At 40.8% G+C, this 25,055-nt stretch overlaps 1 long non-coding RNA gene across 2 annotated transcripts; it reads right to left on the reverse strand.

Annotated features, from left to right (window-relative positions):
- Positions 1-573: 573 nt before the first annotated feature.
- LOC126427408 (uncharacterized) lies at positions 574-24,458 on the reverse strand. Of its 2 annotated transcripts, XR_007576671.1 has the most exons (4): positions 24,053-24,458; positions 22,630-22,713; positions 16,500-16,589; positions 574-922 (listed from the first exon to the last, which is right to left on the reverse strand). It is a non-coding gene; the product is annotated as an uncharacterized LOC126427408 (long non-coding RNA). The 2 variants fall into 2 exon arrangements; XR_007576670.1 differs by lacking the exon at positions 16,500-16,589.
- Between the last annotated feature and the right edge of the window lie 597 nt (positions 24,459-25,055).

The raw sequence follows: 25,055 nt of genomic DNA on the forward strand, positions 1-25,055 counted from the left end.
GGTACTGAAAACTGAGCTTGTCCTGCTCATCTGACTTGCTTTCTTCTACATGCCATAAACATGAAATATTTCCTTGCAAAGAAGAGAGAAAGGTGGGTTCAAGTCGCAGTCCTGTGGAAATTTTCATATCACTAATAAATATTACATCTATACGTAATACAGCTGATGGCTAACAGTTCGGAGCAAGCAAATAAATTTTGAATAATTGAATATATTATAACAAAACTTTCAGCATTCCATGCAGAGCCAATCATGAAATATTTTACTTTCATACTTTTCACAGCTTCACTTTTGAAGAAATGTAAGCAACCCAGTCAAAAAATATTATACTTGGATGTATGATCATTAGTGGTTGGACCAATAAACTCTTCTCAAAAGTGCATGCAACCCCACCTCCTCCTTCCAGACACACACAACGCAACATTATGCAATGATTCTGTAATTACTGTCTCTGGGTGCGGATGAGAGCAGGGACTGTGAACAATACACATATAAAATGGGACAATATAACATGTGTAGGACACACAACTCCTTCTGCAATAAGCATATTTATTTTACTACACTTGTTTTTAACATGACACACTAAAAAAACACATTCATTTCAACACTAACTCCAACACATGAGATACAAGTGTCATCCACTTCAATAAACATTTTATGACAGTGGGTTTTCACTGTGGAATGTAAGCCATTTCATTTTCTTAAATTTTATCTATGATACTACTATTGACAGTCCCATAACATTAATATATTACCAAACACATTAATTTGGCACAGATGGTAAAATAAAAGTAATAATCTTGGGTACTGGCCATGGCCTATCCCTAGTAACCATCCCAGAAAACATAGGGAGATGGCAGACAACATTTGGTTGTGCAATCCTGTAGCTGTTCTTGTGTGGTACTGGATTTGTGATGTGGTTCTGAAAATAAATCAGAGGTATATTGAATGAATTATTGAATATCAATATAATAGAGGGAAACATTCCACATTGGAAAAATATATCTAAAAACAAAGATGATGTGACTTACCAAACGAAATTGCTGGCAGGTCGATAGACACACAAACAAACACAAACATACACACAAAATTCAAGCTTTTGCAACAAACGGTTGCTTCATCAGGAAAGAGGGAAGGAGAGGGAAAGACAAAAGGATCTGGGTTTTAAGGGAGAGGGTAAGGAATCATTCCAATCCCGGGAGCGGAAAGACTTACCTTAGGGGGAAAAAAGGACAGGTATACACTCGCGCACACACACACACACATATCCATCCGCACGTTCACAGACACAAGCAGACATTTGTAAAGACAAAGAGTTTGGGCAGAGATGTCAGTCGAGGCGGAAGTACTGAGGCAAAGATGTTGTTGAAAGACAGGTGAGGTATGTGCGGCGGCAAATTGAAATTAGCGGAGATTGAGGCCTGTCGGATAACGAGAAGAGAGGATATACTGAAGGGCAAGTTCCCATCTCCGGAGTTCTGACAGGTTGGTGTTAGTGGGAAGTATCCAGATAACCCGGACGGTGTAACACTGTGCCAAGATGTGCTGGCCATGCACCAAGGCATGTTTAGCCACAGGGTGAACCTCATTACCAACAAACACTGTCTGCCTGTGTCCATTCATGCGAATGGACAGTTTGTTGCTGGTCATTCCCACATAGAAAGCTTCACAGTGTAGGCAGGTCAGTTGGTAAATCACGTGGAGGAGCCAGAGGGTAGGGAAGGTGGTTTGGGGATTTCATGAGGATGAACTAAGAGGTTACGAAGGTTAGGTGGACGGCGGAAAGACACTCTTGGTGGAGTGGGGAGAATTTCATGAAGGAGGGATCTCATTTCAGGGTAGGATTTGAGGAAGTCGTATCCCTGCTGGAGAGCCACCTTCAGAGTCCGATCCAGTCCCGGAAAGTATCCTATAAAGTCCACCGTTTCCAGTTCACAAACAGTTCCTTTCAGCTATTAAACAGCCATTCAGCTAGTTCTAATAACTTTCGCTTTTTTTCCATTTCCGTTTTTCCCACATCACTGATCTTTTTTAGCCGCTTCCCACAGGTTTTAACGTTATTATTTCTTCGTCAGACAATTGTTAGCCTCATTTTCACAATCTGCCACCACAAAACCACTCCTTTTAACATATTTACACGCAGTTTTTTCGAAATTTTCCCGAATTGCTCCACCTTTTAACGTGTTTTGGCGGCAACACAACCACCTAACCCTTGTGTACATCGTTGTCTCACCAACCCAAGTTCACCACAGGATCAACATAGCCCAGCTATAACCAACACTTTTTCGCCTTTTTTCACACCAGATCTCCAGTTGCTTTCTAGTTCACCTTTATCTCTCCCCATATATTTTTATTTTCATTTCAGCCTCATGTTACACTTTCCACCTTCTAATACCATGTCACCCTCACAACACCCCCACAACGACCCCATTAATTTTTTTTTACATTCCCTCCGCAAACATGCCTTCGCCCTAGCCAGATTACACTACCATATTTTATTTTCTCAGGCTTGACTGACATTTGGCATTACCCCCAAAGGCCTCACACTTAAAGTTCCCATCTCTGGCTGTAACCCTTCTTTCAGTCAGTCCCTATACCAGTTCCAAACTGAACAATCCATTGCCCTCACCCACCTAATCCTTCACCTACACATTAACTCAGCCAATGAACACACCCGTCAACTCCTGTCCTTAATAAAAGTCCTCAATCTTTCCTCTCCCACATCCACACCGGTTGTTCAGAGCATCCTCCTACTGGCCAACCGCAAATTAGAACAGCATGCCACCCTCCACCTCAAAAAACTATCCAATATCCTGGTTTCCCACCTCCGGAAAGGCAACTCACACACCCTTCACAACCTTTCCAGCAAACCTCAACCTCCTCTCATTGCACACAGACCCAGTCTCTCCCATCTACTCAGTCTCCCACTTCCAGCTCCACTCCCCCCAAAACCTTAAAATTCCAATCAACACAATCTGGAATCACAACACCCTAATTCAGTAGTTAACCTTTCCTCCAAACCTCTCTCCCAATCCGAAACCTCTGTCCTATCCAAAGGCCTCACCTTCAGCCCCACTCCCAGATTCAACTAAACAGCCCTTGTCAAAGATTTACTATCCTACACCTGTACTCTCTGCTGGAAATATCACTTTGCCACAAAGAAAAATGATCCTAATCCTACTCCTAATGATCCAACTCCGCAAGACACTATCCAAATTGAACCCTGCCTGGAACAGTTCCGTCCTCCGTCACAGCGGGACCCACCTCCTCTTCCTCAAAATCACCCTCTCCAAACTTTCCAGGAATTTCTGACTTCCAGCCTTGCCTCTCAATCCTTCTTAAAAAACCTTAATCCTACTCCCAACATCACCACTGCTGAAGCCCAGGCTATCCGTGATCTGAAGTCTGACCGATCCATCGTCATTCTTCCGGCGGACAAGGGTTCCACGACCGTGGTACTTGATCGTCGGGAGTATGTGGCTGAGGGACTGCGTCAGCTTTCAGACAACACTACATACAAAGTTTGCCAAGGTAATCCCATCCCTGATGTCCAGGCGGAGCTTCAAGGAATCCTCAGAACCCTAGGCCTCCTACAAAACCTTTCACCTGACTCCATCAACCTCCTGACCCCACCAACACCCCACACCCCTACCTTCTACATTCTTCCTAAAATTCACAAACCCAATCATCCCGGCCGTCCCATTGTCGCTGGTTACCAAGCCCCCACAGAACATATCTCTGCCTACGTAGATCAACACCTTCAACCCATTACATGCAGTCTCCCATACTTCATCAAAGACACCAACCACATTCTCGAATGCCTGGAATCCTTACTCAGTCTGTTACCCCCGGAAACCATCCTTGTAACCATTGATTCCACTTCCTTATACACAAATATTCCGCACGTCCAGGGCCTCGCTGCGATGGCGCACTTCCTTTCATGCCGATCACCTGCCACCTTACCTTAAACCTCTTTCCTCATTACCGTAGCCAGCTTCATTGTGACTCACAACTTCTTCACTTTCGAAGGCCAGACATACCAACAATTAAAGGAAACAGCCATGGGTACCAGGATTGCCCCCTTGTATGCCAACCTATTCATGGGTCACTTAGAGGAAGGCTTCTTGGTTACCCAGGCCTGCCAACCCAAAGTTTGGTACAGATTTACTGATGACATCTTCATGATCTGGACTCACAGTGAAGAAGAACTCCAGAATTTCCTCTCCAACCTCAACCCCTTTGGTTCAATCAGATTCACCTGGTCCTACTCCAAATCCAATGCCACTTTCCTTGATATTGACCTCCACCTGTCCAATGGCCAGCTTCACATGTGTGTCCACATCAAACCCACCAACAAGCAACAGTACCTCCATTATGACAGCTGCCATCCATTCCACATCAAACGGTCCCTTCCCTACAGCCTAGGTCTTCGTGGCAAATGAATCTGCTACAGTCCGGAATCCCTGAACCATTACACCAACAACCTGAAAACAGCTTTCGCATCCCACAACTACCCTTCCGACCTGGTAAAGAAGCAAATAACCGGAGTCACTTCCTCATCTCCTCAAACCCAGAACCTCCCACAGAAGAACCCCAAAAGTGCCCCACTTGTGACAGGATACTTTCCAGGACTGCCCTGAAATGAGATCCATCCTTCATGAAATCCTCCCCACTCCACCAAGAGTGTCTTTCCGCCGTCCACCTAACCTTCGTAATCTCTTAGTTCATCCCCATGAAATCCCCTAACGACCTTCCCTACCCTCTGGCTCCTACCACTGTAACTGCCCCCGGTGTAAAACCTGTCCCATGCACCCTCCCACCACCACCTACTCCAGTCCTGTAACCCGGAAGGTACACACGATCAAAGGCAGAGCCACGTGTGAAAGCACCCACATGATCTACCAACTGACCTGCCTACACTGTGAAGCTTTCTATGTGGGAATGACCAGCAACAAACTGTCCATTCACATGAATGGACACAGGCAGACAGTGTTTGTTGGTAATGAGGATCACCCTGTGGCTAAACATGCCTTGCTGCAAGGCCAGCACATCTTGGCACAGTGTTACACCATCCGGGTTATCTGGATACTTCCCACCAACACCAACCTATCCGAACTCCGGAGATGGGAACTTGCCCTTCAGTATATCCTCTCTCCTCGTTATCCGCCATGCCTCAATCTCCGCTAATTTCAATTCGCCGCCGCTCATACCTCACCTGTCTTTCAACAACATCTTTGCCTCTGTACTTCTGCCTCGACTGACATCTCTGCCCAAACTCTTTGCCTTTACAAATGTCTCCTTGCGTCTGTGTTATGTGCGGATGGATATGTGTGTGTGTGCGCGCGATTGTATACCTGTCCTTTTTTCCCCCCTAAGGTAAGTCTTTCCGCTCCCGGAATTGGAATGACTCCTTACCCTCTCCCTTAAAACCCACATCCTTTCGTCTTTCCCTCTCCTTCCCTCTTTCCTGATGAAGCAACCGTTTGTTGCAAAAGCTTGAATTTTGTGTGTATGTTTGTTTGTTTGTGTGTCTATCGACCTGCCAGCACTTTCGTTTGGTAAGTCACATCATCTTTGTTTTTAGATATATGAATTATTGAATATTTTTGATAGAACCTGGCGGTAACGGAAAGAACAAACATAGGTAGAATATCATCACTACATATCAAATTAGAAATGAATTAAGTATATACTGATTAGTAACAAGACTTTTGTATGTAGAGTACACCACTCTTTTGCCAGTGAGGTAGAAATCAAAATCAAATGAAGTACCTAGGAGTAAAATATCCTACATTTGAACAAATATTAAATTGTCGAGTAGTGAAGCACATAATCAGCTACTCTGATCGCGTATTGCATCATACTGTAAGTGGGCAGCTGGAGATAGTGTTGCTAGTGTTTAATGACAGTTGTCATATAGGCACATGTTCAAGGCATTAAGCATTCTGATAGCACATTCACGTTATATACATTTACTAATGTGGCTTGACATAAATAAACTACCACAATTTCAAAAGAAGACAGATTTCTTCTACTCATTCATCATATTGTGTGCATCCCACAAAGAGAAACTATTGCACTACGGCTTGATACTAGTTATGTTTATGCCAGTTAAATGCGTTTGGTATGACACAACTTGTGGAGAAGGCACCCTTTCCCTCCTAAGCACAAATGAGGGGTGGAACCACTGCCTTGTGGTGAAGAGGGATCTTCAAAAGGTGAGGGAGTAAACCCTGAAATAAAATCCTCAGATGTGTCAGGCTTAGCAGGGCAGCAGATACGAAAAAGTTGTTTTCAAATAAAGGAATGAACCTTGGATTAACAATGCCTAATGTACACAGCACTTCTTGTACCCCTGGAACAAATGGTAGAGCTTCACAACCTGAAGAAATACTGACGAATGCAGGAAGATACACTATACAAGAATAAGAAACTAAAACCTAACAAAAAAAAAAGTTGAGAATGGGAACATTAAATGTAATAACCTTGACAGGAAAGACTGAAGAGATTGTAGATATGATGGAGAGGAGAAAGACTCATATCCTTGGATTGAGCAAGAGCAAGTGGAAGGGAAAAAACTCTAAACTGCTGAGAGGTGGGTACAAATTACAATGGCAGGTTCACAATAAAGCAGCAGAAACTGACCCAGTTACAGATGTGAGCTTTGTAAGTGAAAGGATAATTAGAGGAAGAGTGAATTTTGGAAAGAATAGTTTTACTACACTTCAAGTGTACACACCTCAACATGGGTGCAATGAGGAAGAAAAAACGAAATTCTTTGAAGAACTGGAAGACCAAGTAACAGGAGATAACATTACAATAGTTGGGGATCTGAATGCTCAGATCGGCACAGATATAAATGGATATGAGGAGGTGATGGGCCCTTTTGGATATGGAAGACGAATTGTTGAGGGTGAATAAATTCTAAACCTGTGCTTAAGGAATCATCTTTTAAGGAAGAATACATTCTTCGAGAAACGAGATAGTTATAAGATTACTAGATATGGCTGGGATGGCAAATCTAAGACAGTTATAGACTATATATTAACAGACAAATTAATTGGAGGAAAAGTAAGGGACACTAAAGTCATATCAAGGGAGCACTTGGATAGTGACCACAGGTTACCGCAGTTTATATAAATTATAAGGTGAAAAGTTTGAATGCTGTACAAAGAATGCCAAAAATTAAGGAGTTGAAACTGAAAGAAGAAAATTTTCCAAAATCTAGTAGCATAAAAATTGCCAAACCTGAAAGGGGTTGTGTAGAAGAAGAGTGGAACCTATTTAAAACATCAATAGTTAACAGTGCTGTGTAGATATGCACCAAAAAAGGTAAAGTGAACGACAAAGAAACCAGTAGCTGGAACAATAGAGCAAAAGACACAACAAAAAAAAGGTAATATGTCAAAGAAGAACTGATTTGAAAAAAGAAATCAGAACCAGGGGCTGTTGCTAAAAGATGAACACAAAGTGACAACACTGGAAAAGGAATACCGAAAAAGGAACTCCAAACAATGAAAATTGTGAAAGAAGTAACGGAGAAGAGTTGGGAACCATTCATACAGACACTAGAGCGGGATAGCAAAGGGAAGTAAAAACTGCTATATGGGTTCTTGAAAAGTGAAAGATCTTACAGAGAAGACATAAAAGTGACAAACAGAGGATGGGGATATTATGAGGGACATGGAAGATATCAGAGAAGGGATGAAGAATTATTTTGAAAGTTTACTGAATGGGGAAGGTGCAGAAGAAAGTGACACCACAGTCATTGAATTAGAGGATGAGCAGGATCCAATCTCTTGGTTAGAAACTGAGAATTCCCTGTAACAGATGAAAAGTGAGGAGGAGGCTGGAGTAGATGAGCTGACAGTGGATATGATTAAAGCACCAGGAATCCATGGAATACAATGATTACACCGGGTGCTAGGGATGATAAGGAAGGAAAACAAAGTGCCAGATGAATGGAAAAGAGGAATTATAGTGCCATTGTTCAAGAAAGGTAGTAGAAAGAAAAGCAACAACTATCGAGGAATCACACTGGCTTAAGATAATGGAAAAGGTCATAGAAAAAAGATTGAGGGAAATTCTAGAATACCAATTAGAGAAACAACAGTCCAGGTTGAGAAGTAATTGGGAAACAATAGGTCTCATCTTCTCCCTCCATCAGTTATTGGAGAACGCTGGGAAAAAGAAATGCACTCGACACAATAAGTTAAAGACAAATTACACAGTCAATAACATCTTTAAACAAATTACATGACAAATCGTAGTAATCAACATAGCTGAAGATTTGAAAATTTTACCTTTTTTCAGGATAGTACATGGACACAATCCTGTGAAAGTGCTTCAGAAAGGCTTTTCAAAGCAGTTGTTGCTGATACTAAGTGCACTTTCGGAAGGTCGTTTATTAACTACTAATTTCTTCAAGAAAACTAGCGTTCTATGGGTCAGAGCTTGGAATGTCAAATTGGCAGGTAGGTTAGAAAATTTACAAAGGGAAATGGTCAGGTTAAAGCTAGATATAGTCGAATTAGTGAGGTTCGGTAGCAGCAGGAACAAGACTTCTGGTCAGGTGAATATAGCACTATAAATAGAAAATCAAGCAGGGGTAATGCAGGAGTAGGTTTAATAATGAATAAAATACAGGAGCACAGATAAGCTACTACGAATAGCATAGTGAACGCATTATTGTAGCCAAGGTAGACACAAAGCCCAGGCCTACCACAGTGTTACAAGTTTATACGCCAACTAGCTCCACAGATGACGAAGACATTGAAGAAATGTATGATGTTAAAAACATTATTCCAATAGTGAAGGGAGCTGAAAATTTTATAGTCATGGGGGACTGGAATTTGATAGTAGGAAAATAAAGAGAAAGAAAAGTAGTAGGCAAATATGGAATGGGGGTAAGGAATGAGAGAGGAAGCTGCCTGGTAGAATTATGCATAGAGCATAGCTTAATCATAGCTAACACTTGGTTTAAGAAGGAGGTTGTATATGTGGGAGAGGCCTCAAAACACTGGAAGGTTTCAGATATGTTATATAATGGTAACACACAGATTTAGGAATCAAGTTTTAAATTGTAAGACATTTTCAGGGACAAATGTGGACTCTGACCACAATTTATTGGTCATGAACTGTAGATAAAAACTGAAGAATCTGCAAAAAGGTGGGAATTTAAGGAGATGGGACCTGGATAAACTGAAACAACCTGAGGTAGTAGATAGTTTCCGAGAAAGCATTAGGGAGCAATTGACAAGAATGGGTGAAAGAAATATGGTTAAAGAAGAATGGGTAGTTTTGAGAGATGAAATAGTGAAGGCAGCAGAGGATCAAGTAGGTAAAAAGATGAGGGCTAGTAGAAATCCTTGGGTAACAAAAAAGATACTGAATTTAATTGATGAAAGGAGAAAATATAAAAATGCAGTAAATGAAGCAGGCGAAAAGGAATACAAATGTCTCAAAAATGAGATCGACAGGAAGTGCAAAATGGCTATGCATGGATGGCTAGAGGACAAATGTAAGGATGTAGAGGCTTACATTACCAGGGATAAGATAAGTACTGCCTACAGGAAAATTAGAGAGACCTTTGGATAAAAGAGAACGACCTGTATGATTATCAAGTGCTCAGATAGAAAACCAGTTCTAAGCAAAGAAGGGAAAGCAGAGAGGTGGAAGGGGAATATAGAGGGTCTATACTAGGGTGATGTACTTGTGGGCAATGTTATGGAAATGGAAGAGGACATAGATGAAAATGAAAGGGAGATACGATACTGCGTAAAGAATTTGACACAGCAGTGAAAGGCCCCAGAAGTAGACAACATTCCATTAGGACTACTGGTAGCCTACGATGAGCCAGCCAGGACAAAACTCTACCATCTGGTGAGCAAGTTGTATGAGACAGACGAAATACCTTCAGATTTCAGGAAGAATATAGTAATTCCAGTCCCAAAGAAATCAGGTGTTGACATGTGCGAGAATTACTGAACTATCAGTTTAATAAGTCATGGCTGAAAAATACTAACATGAAATCTTTGCAGATGAATGGTAAAACTGGTAGAACCCAACCTTGGGGGAGATCATTTTGGATTCCGTAGAAATGTAGGAACACATGAGGCAATACCGACCCTATGACTTATCTTAGAAGTCAGATTAAGGAAAGACAAACTATCTTTCTAGCATTGGTAGACTTAGAGAAAGCTTTTGACAATGTTGACTGGAATACTCTCTTTCAAATTCTGAAAGTGGCAGGGGTCAAATACAGGGAGCGAACAGCTATTTACAATTTGTACAGAAACCAGGTGGCAGTTATAAGAATCGAGGGGCATGAACGGGAAGCAGTGGCGGGGAAGGGACTGAGACAAGGTTGTAGCCTCTTCCCAATGTTATTCAATCAGTATATTGAGCAAGCAGTGAAGGAAACAAAAGAAAAATTCGGAGTAGGTATTAAAATCCATGGAGAAAAAATAAAAACTTTGAGGTTCGCCAATGACATTGTAATTAATGTCAGAGACAGCAAAGGACTTAGAAGAGCAGTTGAACGGAATGGATAGTGTCTAGAAAGGAGGATATAAGATTAACATCAACAAAAGCAAAACAAGGATAATGGAATGTAGTCGAATTAAGTCGGGTGATGCTGAGGGAATTAGATTAGGAAATGAGACACTTGAAGTAATAGATGAGTTTTGCTATTTGGGGAGCAAAATAAATGATGATGGTTGAAGTAGATAGAATATAAAATGCAGACTGGCTATAGCAAGGAAAACGTTTCTGAAGAAGAGAAATTTGTTAACATTGAGTATAGGTTTAAGTGTCATGAAGTCTTTCCTGAAAGTATTTGTATGGAATGTAGCCATGTATGGATGTGAAACATGGATGATAAATAGTTTAGACAAGATTAGAATACAAAGTTTCAAAAAGTGGTGTTACAGAAGAATCCTGAAGATTAGTTGCATAGATCATGTAACTCATCAGGAGGTACTGAATAGAATTCGGGAGAAGAGGAATTTGTGGCACAACTTGACTGGAAGAATGGAATGGTTTGTAGGACATGTTCTGAGGCATCAAGGGATCACCAATTTAGTATTGGAGGGCAGCGTGGAAGGTAAAAATCATAGAGAGAGACCAAGGCATGAATACACTGAGCAGATTCAGAAGGAAGTAGGTTGCTGTAGTTACTCGGAAATGAAGAAGCTTGCACAGGATAGAGTAGCAGGAGGAGCTGCATCAAACCAGTCTCAGGACTGAAGACCACAACAACAATTTCTTCAATGGATTGGATACAAAATTTCTTACATTCTTCTGGGGTTATGGCAGTATCATCTTTTTGGTTAGGGTAGACAATAGAGTTAATTTCTCTTCCAGCTTCTTTGCATTTTTTTATGTTATTATTTATTTATTTATTTATTACTTTTCAGTGTTTGGTATATCATGTAGTTTCTTTGCTTCATTGAGTGCCTGCTTATACTTACACTTAGCTCTGGCATACAACTCTTTATATACTTCTGATTTACCAGTTTAATACAGTCCAGAATATAGTATAACAGTAACACAGTTATAGAAAATCCAAGGATAAACATTGGGAAACTTTCTATTCATCTCTAAGCTACTGCAAAAATATTGCATGCTGTAAGAAAAGCAAAAATATAATGAGAAAGAAATGGATCACACCAGTCGTTCAATGGGCAGGAGGGGACCTGAAACATCCATATGAGAGGCACAAAAAATATTAAAAATCAAACCAGTAATGAAGACTGCACGAACAGAGAGAGAGATTACCGCAGATTGCTAAAAGAAATAAAGACAATGTACTTCAAGAAATCAATTATCTACTTAATATGGCAAAGACTGTATGGACTTTGATTAGCACAGAGAGAAAAGAAATACATGCCAACAATAATGAATACATAATACCTAAAATTTTTGGACCCACATTTCATCAATTCCGTTTTCTATGAACACAATTGTAACTGTGGTAGACAAACTCATATGACAAAATCCCACAAAACAAAAACAAAAATATATTTCTTTAAACATTGTAAAAGTAACAAAGTGTTCATTTCTGTTTCTCACAAATGATCTTTAAATATAAAAAATAATCTGCAAAATGAAAATAAAGAAAAAGTGCCATAGGGCCCTATGATATATGTACAAGAGTAGTTAATTACTGTTCAGAGTTTCCAGTGGAGCCACTGACATTTCTAATAAACAAGTGTAGGGAAGAATCCCTGAGCCTCAAAGCCAACACAGTATTGGGTCAACTGCTTCTCATTCTCTATATAAACGATATGAGTACACCAAAGGGTCCAAATGTCATTATATATGCTAATGACATGGGTCAATGGAGGCGGCCAATCCCACCCGTCGGCTATGGCCTGTGACATAAAGGTGTTGTGGTGTGTGATGTATTATGGTGCAGAGTTTAGTTTATGAGTGTGTTTTGTTTGTAGATGCTGTCTTGTTGCAGTTGGTGGTGTGTGTCTGGTCCGCATGTTATGTGGTGTACATTGGGTTCATTTGGGACTCGGTGCTAGAAGTGTGCTTTTATCAGTTGTGACGTCTATAGAAGAACGAAAATTGATTTCAGTGAGTTAAGAATTAAGTTTCTGTTGTGTTTATGATTATTTGTGGCTTCTATTGTTAGGTATGGATATGACTTCTAGGTTTAATAGTGCGCGTCTGCGGCCTAAAAGGGGGGGATGTTGTCCGTTATTAAGATGCTGCAACTTTTTGGGGTTGCAGTGGAGATAGTGAAATGCGGCGTATGCAAGCTGAATATATGATTAGCCAGAGTTCTGGCGTCTCGGACCAGGGATGTGTTATGATGTTTGGTGGAGTTTTTATATGTTGTTCGGTCAGTGTTATTTACTGCATGTGTTGGTGGTTGATGGTTTGGTATCGGCACTTGTGGTTGATTTATGTATTTTAGGGGAAGAACTCAATTCCAATTTTTTTGGTATTGTCAGTTGTATTTGAGCCATATACGTCATGGGAAGTGTGCAATTCCCGTTGTTTCATGTGTTGGTTTTGTGGTATTAATAGTTGCGGTGTGATTATAATTTTTGGCGTAGTTGGTTTTTATTTTGTGGTATCAACAATTGCCGTTGAGCTATGTAGGTGAAGGGAAGTGACCGATGCCTGTCGATATTGTGAGTGTAGCGGAATTTGTGATTTTGTGGTGTTTTTATGTAGTTGTTTAGTGTGGTTTGGGATCGTGGTATGTGCCTGTATGTGTTTATATTTATATTTAGCTATATTTACGTATTTGGGTGTGGTGATAAACCTGGGAAAATTATGTTGATAATGTGTATACAAAAATATGTACGATTCTTATCAGTCCTGTAACGTAAAACTATGTTTTTCTTGCTTGTTTCAAGCTGTCATACCTGGCATCATGTAAGATGATCTAAGGAGATATAAACGTAAACGTTATTCTTGTTGGTTTATCAAACATCGTATTTGTTTGTGTTACATGTGCCTGGGGTTCATCTATTAATAACGCAGTAATCTCGAATATACAATCTGTGTTCGGTAATTGTATGACAAACTGTCTCGTAAAACAATAATACCGTTCTCTATCAATACAACCGAGTATTCGTAATACGGCCTGGTATATCAAAATGTGAAGTTGTGTAAGATCTTTAATGTTAAAGTTTCTCAATTACAGATATTGGAATTATGTTTCGTACAAATACACTGTAAGATATTGTAATATATTCGCTCTCTTTTATTAAGGGATACAGTCAGACTGGAATTATACTGTTACTAGAAACCTTGTTACTTCCTTTCGGAAAACTTTATTTTTTTTTCTTTATTGTTATTTGCAAACCCGTACAAACAGGCAGGCTGTCAGCAGCATGGTACGCCACTCTTCAGCCGTAGAGGAGATAAAGATAGAACAGAAAGAATACACAAATGTGACATAACGGTGGGTAATAAAACAGTAGACACATAAAGACAAACACGGAGCCGTTCACACTTGACGAAAATTCACTACAATCTGTTGTCACGACGCACTAACACTGAAGATGGCGATGGCACAGGTGAACGAAGGAGTATGACGGGAACACTGAACACGAAACACGACGGCACTCACGAGACACTGATGGCGATGATCTCCGGCGCGCGAATGTCCACTCAGCGTGTACGAGTCCGGGGACCTGCCAAGAGAGGAGGCGGAGGAGGAGGAAGGGGAAATGGGAGAGGGGAGAGCAGAGATGCCATGGGCAAAGGAGAGAGGGGGAGGGAGGAAGGGGGAGTGAAGCCCGGAGGAGAGGGTAGGAGGGAGGGGGGAAAGGAAAGAGAAGGGAAGGGAAAAGCGGGGGGGGAGGGAGGGTGCCTGAAGGAAAGGACACAGGAGGGGGGGGGGGGAGGATCAAAGTTGATAGGAGGGGTAGATGCAGGGGAGGAGGACATCATCAGGGAGGGGGAGCTGGCGGAAGCCACCTTGGGAGAGGGTAAGGAGGGTGGAGAGATGGAGACCGGGTGGGACATGGGAGTACAGGCGCGGCAGCGGGCGGGGGTGGGAGAGGACCGGGGAGACGAGCGGGTGAGGTGGATCGAGTTTACGGGAGGTGTATAGGATTCGTATCCTTTCGAGGAAGAGGAGGAGGTGGGGGAAGGGGATAAGGTCAGACAGGATCCGCGTGGGGGAAGGGAGACGGATGCAATAGGCAAGGCGGAGAGCATGGCGTTCAAGGATTTGGAGGGATGTATAAAAGGAAGGGGGGGCGGAGATCCAGGCTGGATGGGCGTAACAGAGGATAGGGCGGATAAGGGACTTATAGGTGTGGAGGATGGTGGAGGGGTCCAGACCCCACGTCCGGCCGGAAAGGAGCTCGAGGAGACGGAGTCGGGAACGTGCCTTGGCTTGGATCGTCTGGAGATGGGGAGTCCAGGAGAGGCGACGGTCGAGGGTGACGCCAAGGTACTTAAGGGTGGGAGTGAGGGCGATAGGACGGCCATAAACGGTGAGATAGAAATCAAGGAGGCGGAAGGAGGGAGTGGTTTTGCCTACAATGATCGCCTGGGTTTTGGAAGGATTGACCTTGAGCAACCACTGGTTGCACCAAGCGGTGAACCGGTCAAGATGGGATTGGAGAAGGTGTTGGGAGCGTTGCAGGGTGGGGGCAAGGGCAAGGAAGGCGGTGTCATCGGCAAACTGGAGAAGGTGGACGGGGGGTGACGGCGGCGGCATATCCGCCGTGTACAACAAGTACAGAAGGGGGGAGAGGACGGAGCCTTGGTGCACACCGGCGGAGGGGAAAAAGGTGTAGGAATCGGTATTATGGATGGTGACATGGGAAGGACGGCGGGAGAGAAAGGAACCGATCAGACGAACGTAGTTAATGGGAAGGGCGAAGGTTTGGAGCTTTTCGGAAAACCACTTGGCAAGTGTTTTGTTTAAGATTACTGAAGGTGCCAGTACGAGAATATGAATCTAACGCCAGCACTGCACTCATTTAACCATTTGTGTAATGTGCAACTACAATTTATCTATCAGTAATCACTCAATAATAACTAGCTTCCCCATACACAAATGAAAGACCAAATTAAAATGGCACTTTTTGGAGAGATCTTTAACACGGTGGATCATTACTTTCGTAATACGCAAAATCGCAGGTCGCAATGCTGCGCTTCTGATTCACTACCGTATATGACGTCATGAATTTAGCTGTCAGCCAAGCAGCATCGCGACCAGAGGGTCGCGAGACGCAAGTGCGTGAGATGAGTGTTACCCTTATTTTGTGTTTCACGTGAGAAAATGTCTCCTCAACGTGAAATAGCAGAAAGTGACGTCACAAAACTAGTAAAGCTATCTCTTCCCGTGTGCCGCCACCTTTATCTTACGTCTTCAATGCGACTCGTTTTCGGCCAGTCACGAACTGTAGAGGGGGTATGGTTATCATATTAGTTTGCCATATTTTCTGAGGCGGCCTCTCGCACTGACATCTGTTGGCAGCATTGACCAACACTGCAGCATTCAAGCGCTGCTTACTTTACGTTACGTGTTCAGCACGAAAATACCGAGAATAACAAACAATTCCGTAGTCGCAACAAGTATTTATTTCTATACTGCTAATAAAATAAGAATATCCACCCACGTATTTGGTTTGTCTGTGAATAATATATTTCATACCTACAAAATTTCTTGGCAAGGTATTCTTTAGATATTGCAACTTTATCGTGGAACCCCTGGCATTAAAATAATCTCTCAACTAGAAAGAATTTTTGAACGGGTCGGAGTTTGAATTCCGTCCCTACCAAATAGGTCGAATTTGTGTGTCCACTGATTTGCGATAGGTTAAATTACAGAGAGAAACTGTCTTCGTCGATTCAACACCCATGCGACGGCTATACATCCCCGTCACCCCCAGTACTTCCCAACAAGCAACTCCTGAAGCTAAAAGTCAAATCTGGTAGTATTTCCAAACTTCGACTGCCGAAGAAGTCGGAAACTTAATTTTAGGCCTATATCGAGTTTACAGTAAAGCACCCACCTTGCTTGGATTTTATAGGATACTTTCCGGGACTGGATCGGACTCTGAAGGTGGCTCTCCAGCAGGGATACGACTTCCTCAAATCCTGCCCTGAAATGAGATCCATCCTTCATGAAATTCTCCCCACTCCACCAAGAGTGTCTTTCCGCCGTCCACCTAACCTTCGTAACCTCTTAGTTCATCCTCATGAAATCCCCAAACCACCTTCCCTACCCTCTGGCTCCTCCACGTGATTTACCAACTGACCTGCCTACACTGTGAAGCTTTCTATGTGGGAATGACCAGCAACAAACTGTCCATTCGCATGAATGGACACAGGCAGACAGTGTTTGTTGGTAATGAGGATCACCCTGTGGCTAAACATGCCTTGGTGCACGGCCAGCACATCTTGGCACAGTGTTACACCGTTCGGGTTATCTGGATACTCCCCACTAACACCAACCTGTCAGAACTCCGGAGATGGGAACTTTCCCTTCAGTATATCCTCTCTTCTCGTTATCCGCCAGTCCTCAATCTTCTCTAATTTCAATTTGCCGCCGCTCATACCTCACCTGTCTTTCAACAACATCTTTGCCTCTGTACTTCCGCCTCGACTGACATCTCTGCCCAAACTCTTTATCTTTACAAATGTCTGCTTGTGTCTGTGTATGTGCGGATGGATATATATCTGTGTGTGTGTGTGTGTGTGTGTGTGTGTGTGTGTGTGTGTGTGTGTGTGTGTGTGTGTGTGTGTGTGTGTGTGTGTGTGTGCGCGCGCGAGTGTATACCTGTCCTTTTTTCCCCCTAAGGTAAGTCTTTCCGCTCCCGGGATTGGAATGACTCCTTACCCTCTCCCTTAAAACCCACATCCTTTCGTCTTTCCCTCTCCTTCCCTCTTTCCTGATGAAGCAACCGTTTGTTGCGAAAGTTTGAATTTTGTGTGTATGTTTGTGTGTCTGTTGCGAAAGCTTGAATTTTGTGTGTATGTTTGTGTGTCTATCGACCTGCCAGCACTTTCGTTTGGTAAGTCACATCATCTTTGTTTTTAAATATATGAATTATTGAATATTTTTGATAGAACCTGGCAGTAATGGAAAGAACAAACATAGTTAGAATATCATCACTACATATCAAATTAGAAATGAATTAAGTATATACTGATTAGTAACAAGACTTTTGTATGTAGAGTACACCACTCTTTTGCCAGTGAGGTACAAATCAAAATCAAATGAAGTACCTAGGAGTAAAACATCCTACATTTGAACAAATATTAAGTTGTCGAGTAGTGAAGCACATAATCAGCTACTCTGATCATGTATTGCATCATACTGTAAGTGGGCAGCTGGAGATAGTGATGCTAGTGTTTAATGACAGTTGTCATATATGCACATGTTCAAGGCATTAAGCATTCTGATAGCACATTCACGTTATATACATTTATTAATGTGGCTTGACATAAATAAACTACCACAATTTCAAAAGAAGACAGATTTCTTCTACTCATTCATCATATTGTGTGCATCCCACAAAGAGAAACTATTGCGCTACGGCTTGATACTAGTTATGTTTATGCCAGTTAAATGCGTTTGGTACGACACAACTTGTGGAGAAGGCACCCTTTCCCTCCTAAGCACAAATGAGGGGTGGAACCACTGCCTTGTGGTGAAAAGGGATCTTCAAAAGCTGAGGGAGTAAACACTGAAATAAAATCCTCAGATGTGTCAGGCTTAGCAGGGTAGCAGATACGAAAAAGTTGTTTTCAAATAAAGGAAAGAACCTTGGATTAACAATACCTAATGTACACAGCACTTCTTGTACCCCTGGAACAAATGGTAGAGCTTCACAACCTGAAGAAAAACCGAGGAATGCAAGAAGATACACTATACAAGAATAAGAAACTAAAACCCAACAAAAAAATAAGTTGAGAATGGGAACATTAAATGTAATAACCTTGACAGGAAAGACTGAAGAGATTGTAGATATGATGGAGAGGAGAAAGACTCATATCCTTGGATTGAGCAAGACCAAGTGGAAGGGAAAAAACTCTAAACTGCTGAGAGGTGGGTACAAATTACAATGGCAGGTTCACAATAAAGCAGCAGAAACTGACCCAGTTACAGATGTGAGCTTTGTAAGTGAAAGGATAATTAGAGGAAGAGTGAATTTTGGAAAGAATAGTTTTACTACACTTCAAGTGTACACACCTCAACATGGGTGCAATGAGGAAGAAAAAACGAAATTCTTTGAAGAACTGGAAGACCAAGTCACAGGAGATAACATTACAATAGTTGGGGATCTGAATGCTCAGATCGGCACAGATAGAAATGGATATGAGGAGGTGATGGGCCCTTTTGGATATGGAAGACGAATTGTTGAGGGTGAATAAATTCTAAACCTGTGCTTAAGGAATCATCTTTTACGGAAGAATACGTTCTTTGAGAAACGAGATAGTTATAAGATTACTAGATATGGCTGGGATGGCAAATCTAAGACAGTTATAGACTATATATTAACAGACAAATTAATTGGAGGAAAAGTAAGGGACACTAAAGTCATATCAAGGGAGCACTTGGATAGTGACCACAGGTTACCGCAGTTTATATAAATTATAAGGTGAAAAGTTTGAATGCTGTACAAAGAATGCCAAAAATTAAGGAGTTGAAACTGAAAGAAGAAAATTTTCCAAAATCTGGCAGCATAAAAATTGCCAAACCTGAAAGGGGTTGTGTAGAAGAAGAGTGGAACCTATTTAAAACATCAATAGTTAACAGTGCTGTGTAGATATGCACCAAAAAAGGTAAAGTGAACGACAAAGAAACCAGTAGCTAGAACAATAGAGTAAAAGACACAACAAAAAAAGGTAATATGTCAAAGAAGAACTGATTTGAAAAAAGAAATCAGAACCAGGGGCTGTTGCCAAAAGATGAACACAAAGTGACATCACTGGAAAAGGAATACTGAAAAAGGAACTCCAAACAATGAAAATTGTGAAAGAAGAAATGGAGAAGAGTTGGGAACCATTCATGCAGACACTAGAGCAGGATAGCAAAGGGAAGTAAAAACTGCTATATGGGTTCTTGAAAAGTGAAAGATCTTACAGAGAAGACATAAAAGTGACAAACAGAGGATGGGGATATTATGAGGGACATGGAAGATATCAGAGAAGGGATGAAGAATTATTTTGAAAGTTTACTTAATGGGGAAGGTGCAGAAGAAAGTGACACCAAAGTCATTGAATTAGAGGATGAGCAGGATCCAATCTCTTTGTTAGGAACTGAGAATTTCCTGTAACAGATGAAAAGTGAGTAGATGAGCTGACAGTGGATATGATTAAAGCACCAGGAATCCATGGAATACAATGATTACACCGGGTGCTAGGGGTGATAAGGAAGGAAAACAAAGTGCCAGATGAATGGAAAACAGGAATTATAATGCCATTGTTCAAGAAAGGTAGTAGAAAGAAAAGCAACAACTATCGAGGAATCACACTGGCTTAAGATAATGGAAAAGGTCATAGAAAAAAGATTGAGGAAAATTCTAGAATACCAATTAGAGAAACAACAATCCAGGTTGAGAAGTAATTGGGAAACAATAGGTCTCATCTTCTCCCTCCATCAGTTATTGGAGAACGCTGGGAAAAAGAAACGCACTCGACAGTAGTATTCATGGATTTGGAAAAAAGCATATGACAGTGAACCAAGGGATAAAATATGGGAATGCATGACAAAACAATGTTCCTGATTCATTAATTTAAAAAAAGTCCAGATACTGTGTAATGGTTGTGAGAGCAGTGTACAAGTAGGAGGTGGAAGATCTCAAAATGGTTAAAGACAAAGAGAGATGGTCAGCAAGGCAGTTCGCTCTCCCGTTTTCTCTTCATTACACTTACGGACACAATCATGAAAGAAATCAAGGACAAAGAAAATGAAGATCTCAATGCTTTTGTTTTTGCTGATGATATCGCCATTTGGGGTGAGATGAAAATGAAGGTTCAGAGGAGACTAAATTACTGAACACAAAATTTACAAAATTCAAATTACCTTTGAGTAGGAACAAGCCAGCAGCAATGAAGATGAGCAGGACACCCACACCTTGCAACATCGTACTGGAGGGGGAGAAGGTTGAATGTGCGAAAATCTTCAATTATCTGGGTAGCATCATATCACGCAATGGAAGTTCCAAACTAGAAGTCTTAAACAGAATAACAAAAGGATCTAGATTTTTTTCCACCAAGTACAAAATCTAATCTGGGATAAGGAAGTCTCTCTGAGAGCCAAACAGACCATTTATGAAACGTATCTACTGCCAATCTTGATGTATAGTGTAGAGGCCTGTGTCATAAATAAGAGAAAAAAAGAGTCAAAGACAACATGTGAAATTAAGTTCCTTAGGCCAGCTCTACAAAAAACTGGGAGAAAGAGTGTCAGGTATTATTATGTAGGGAGAGACCTGCAGGTGATTCTGTCTTGTGAAGCGAATTCACCCCCCCCCCCCCCCTCCGAGTAAATCCACGCCCGAATTTGGAGATGTAGGTACCAGGAAGAAGACCAATTGAACGGCCTAGAAAGAGATGGACAGAGCAGGTTAAGGAAGATCTCAAGAGGAAAAGACAAATATGGGATGTAGTGGAGAGGGAAAAGTTATACCAGGACAGAAACCAATGGAGGCATATCAGTCACCAAGTTCCTACCTGGCTCACTGGAAGGAAATGATGATGATGATGATGATGACGATGAAATATGTTTTAGTGAATTAGCAAGAAAGCTGCTGCTACTTCATTTATATTAGGTAGCTGAAGGCTGTCTTATCAGAAACTTAATATTTACTTCCTTAATTAACTATTTTTCAAAGAAAATAGTACCCTAAATATGTAATTGCACAGGAAAAATTTAGAACACACTACTTGCTATCCATCTAAACAAGGAATCAAATCCTTGCACTAAGATAATCAGTGCAAGGAGTCACTGATGATGTTTGTTTTAAATTTTATTTTGAATTAGCTTAGATAACTAACTATTTGCTGTATGTTAGATGGTATCTTCTCAAATGTCTTCACACTAGTGTACATAACTTTGTTAAATCCTATGTAAGGATTCCAAGTTCACACAAAAGTTATATTTCTGTCTTGCATCAACAGTGCAGATCACAGTTCAGATTCAACTGATTTTTCACAACCACACTACACCTTGACTAAAGTAACTCTGTGATTGTGGCTAGCAGTGAGCCAACTGCAGTTCTTTCTTGACACACATTAATTTTAATCAAAATTGAGAAGCAAACATAATAATCACTAAATCTGCCAAAGGCTCACAAAAGCATTCAACAGTAGCCACTAATGTAATATGACAGGTGCCAAAATATTTTAAAACTTTAATATCTATCCATTATACATGTGGGACACTGACTGATGAATAAAGGTTTCCAGAAATTACTGCTATCAGCTACATTTTGTATTTTTTTTTTCAATCTTTATTTACCATGAGCAGTTTTGAATCACTATCATCACATGGTACATATTTATTGCATGTTTGCCGGATTGTTGCAGTTGTGCAGCAGTGAACTCTACATACTTATCACCACATTCAATGCGTACATGTTTCGTCCTCTTGGTACAGCTACACGAGTCACTACAATACTGCAAATATGCAATAAATATGTACCATCTGATGATAAATTGTTTGTCAGTTGAAAACCAGTCATGGTAAATAGAAACTGAAGAATAAAACCAAAGGCAGCTGGCAGCTGTAAACCTTTACAAAAATTTTAATCTGAATTGGAATTGATTGTTCTGGCAACTTTTGCTCTGAAGATGGATATTTAACAAAAACCTTGTGACGTAAAAGACTACAATGATTGCTTGTGCTATTTAGTAGTAGACAAACATTTCATAACAATAACATGAGCAGTGACAAACCAATATGTTCATTATTATTACTTTCCAACCAATGAGCTAGCTGGCAATCTGTAAATAGCCAGTATGTAGCCATACACACAAAAAAGGCACAGAGTGTAAAACCAATGTTAAATCTACACTATTTTGTTAAATCAAAACACACACAAACTATATCCAAAGAACAAAATCAGTCTATACAAAGTGATCTATTGCTCTATTATAGAAGGTGGATTGGCATGAAGTTATGACTCCACCCACCTGTTTTGACCAGTAATGCCATGAACGTGGTGTACACTATCTCAAGGATATACAATATGGTGACCATGACATCACTCATTACACCTGCAAACAAACATAAATAACATGTGAAGTTTTTTTTAACTCTGGCAACAGAATGAAATTAAGAGGACAAACAAGATAATGAAGAGGACAAACTAAATAAATGACAGTAAGAATACCGACATCACTGCAAAACAAATATTCACCCAAAAATCAAGCGCATGAAATCCTCAAAATTTAACACAAGAAATAGCTGAAACGAAAACTATTTGTGTCACAAATTTCAAGTGACCTATATATCTCAATACCAGTAACCCATACACAACACAAAAACTCCATAATTTTCACTTGACCTACACAGGTCCAACAAAGCCCTCGATACCAGGAACCGACATACAACTCTAAAACATGGTGCTGCAAATTTCACTTAACACAAATAGCTCAAGCAAAGCTCCAGATACTACACCTTCACTTACTCTACCTAAAGCAAAGTCCACAGTACAACAAATCAAACCATGCCCACATGACTAATATCAGAAATGTATTCTAACCATGGTACATCAATCCCCATGATAGCTACCAATAAGAATACAACACAGTTACGAAACACTAACATGGAAATCCCAAAAATTCATCACCAATTTCAATATACAACGTCACCCATTGCAACAAGCAATGAACTACTCAAATATCTGTATGTTCTTCACAACTGAAGAAAAAAGAAAAATAAGATTACATCTCTGACCACAAGAAACACACAGCACTAATATTTCCTAACATCAAAATTAATCCATCAGCTACAATATGCACATTAAAGTAACTCACCAGAAAGCCAGCACAAATTATGGAAATACGGAAGCGTCCGATCCCACCCGTCTGCTTTGACCCATGACGTCACAAATATGGCGGAAACAAAAACAAACACACACACTTTCCACAAGAAGCCTAATGACACTAACGGGACAAGCGCGGGAAATGGGGTGTTTTGGGTGGGGGGCAAGGAAAAAACGGACGCTTCTGTCGACCCGCTATTTCAGTATCTTGTTTTGCAAATGCAAATTTCCCACAGTATCTCCAGTTTTGCTGCATGTCTCTTCCTGTTTTTCGCGCCTTTTGTCGTTATTTACTTTAGTGACTAAAAATAAAGTTCAACAACTGCATCACCTACCAACTCAACAAACATTACAACAGTACTAAGTTGCATACAACACAGCTGTGTACCCTTTCATATGCGCACACCTACGAAACTAAATCTGCAGTTTATAACGTTTATCAGTACAACACTTCACTTAAATAAATCCCATACTTTATATTCTACAGAAAAATTTGATAATCTAACCAGTAACCACAATCATTTTAACCGATCAACTTATTTGCCTTAAAGAATGTTAAAGTATATCACGTCTCCTGTTTTTCTCTCCAACTACTGTGCATCTCGCTTTTCGTCTCTTAAAACTCAAAATAGCACAAAGCTTATTGCTGAGTCACTACGACAGTTCAATGCAGCAAACGAAAACAATAACAAACAGATCCTCCTGCCTTCCAAAAATTTCGTTTTCAAAGTTACTACTCTCCCTTGTGGTAACTTCTGTGAACTACGTCCATTGCGTATTTCGCTGTAGCAGAAGTCTTGTCCAACGTAAGCTGCTCCCGAACAACTACGACGAAAAATTTTACCATTGTTTGGCCAAAAAAATCGTTGACAAACATCTTTTACATATAATACGGCCCTCACGCTTCATGCTTAGCCGGCACTTCAGAATAACACAAAATCGCTGTTTAACCCATCACTACACGCCGTGCTTTACGGAACACCAACGGACTCAGATCGCTTAATCGCTATCTGAGCCATTCAAAAATTAATCAAAGTGAAACCAAGTAAGGAGAATTCAACGATACAATGCAGTTCTAGGTATATAGCATTTACTGCAAAATCTTGACAACGAGTATGAAATTCTCGTTATAAATCATTCAATCTCGTTCTCACTCACATCATCATCATTAAAGAACAAACATATGTTTTGAATAGGATAAGCTTTTCTTAAACGACCCGTTCACGAATCTTCGAACTTCGGAAATAAACACGACTTTCACGTTAGGCCGATATCGCCGATGGCTGGGGCGGGGGGAGGGCTCATGGCTGTCGCCTGGCGTCACCAACAGATGGCAGCGCAGTAGCCGCTCTTGCAATTCCTGTGGTATTGGTTCGTTCTCCCTGCAGTTTTTGATGCTAGTATAGAAGAAAGAGCGAGTTGAATGTGTGAATTAGGGTTTTATTTTTATTTATTTATTTATTTATTTTATCCATCTTTCAGCACCTACATGCAATCGATGTCGTCAGAAGAGTTACAGCTATTTGTACATTATGTTTTACATACCAAAATATTACATAGTAAAAATATGGC

This window comes from Schistocerca serialis, chromosome 11 (assembly GCF_023864345.2).
Source record: "Schistocerca serialis cubense isolate TAMUIC-IGC-003099 chromosome 11, iqSchSeri2.2, whole genome shotgun sequence".
Lineage (NCBI taxonomy): Eukaryota > Metazoa > Arthropoda > Insecta > Orthoptera > Acrididae > Schistocerca > Schistocerca serialis.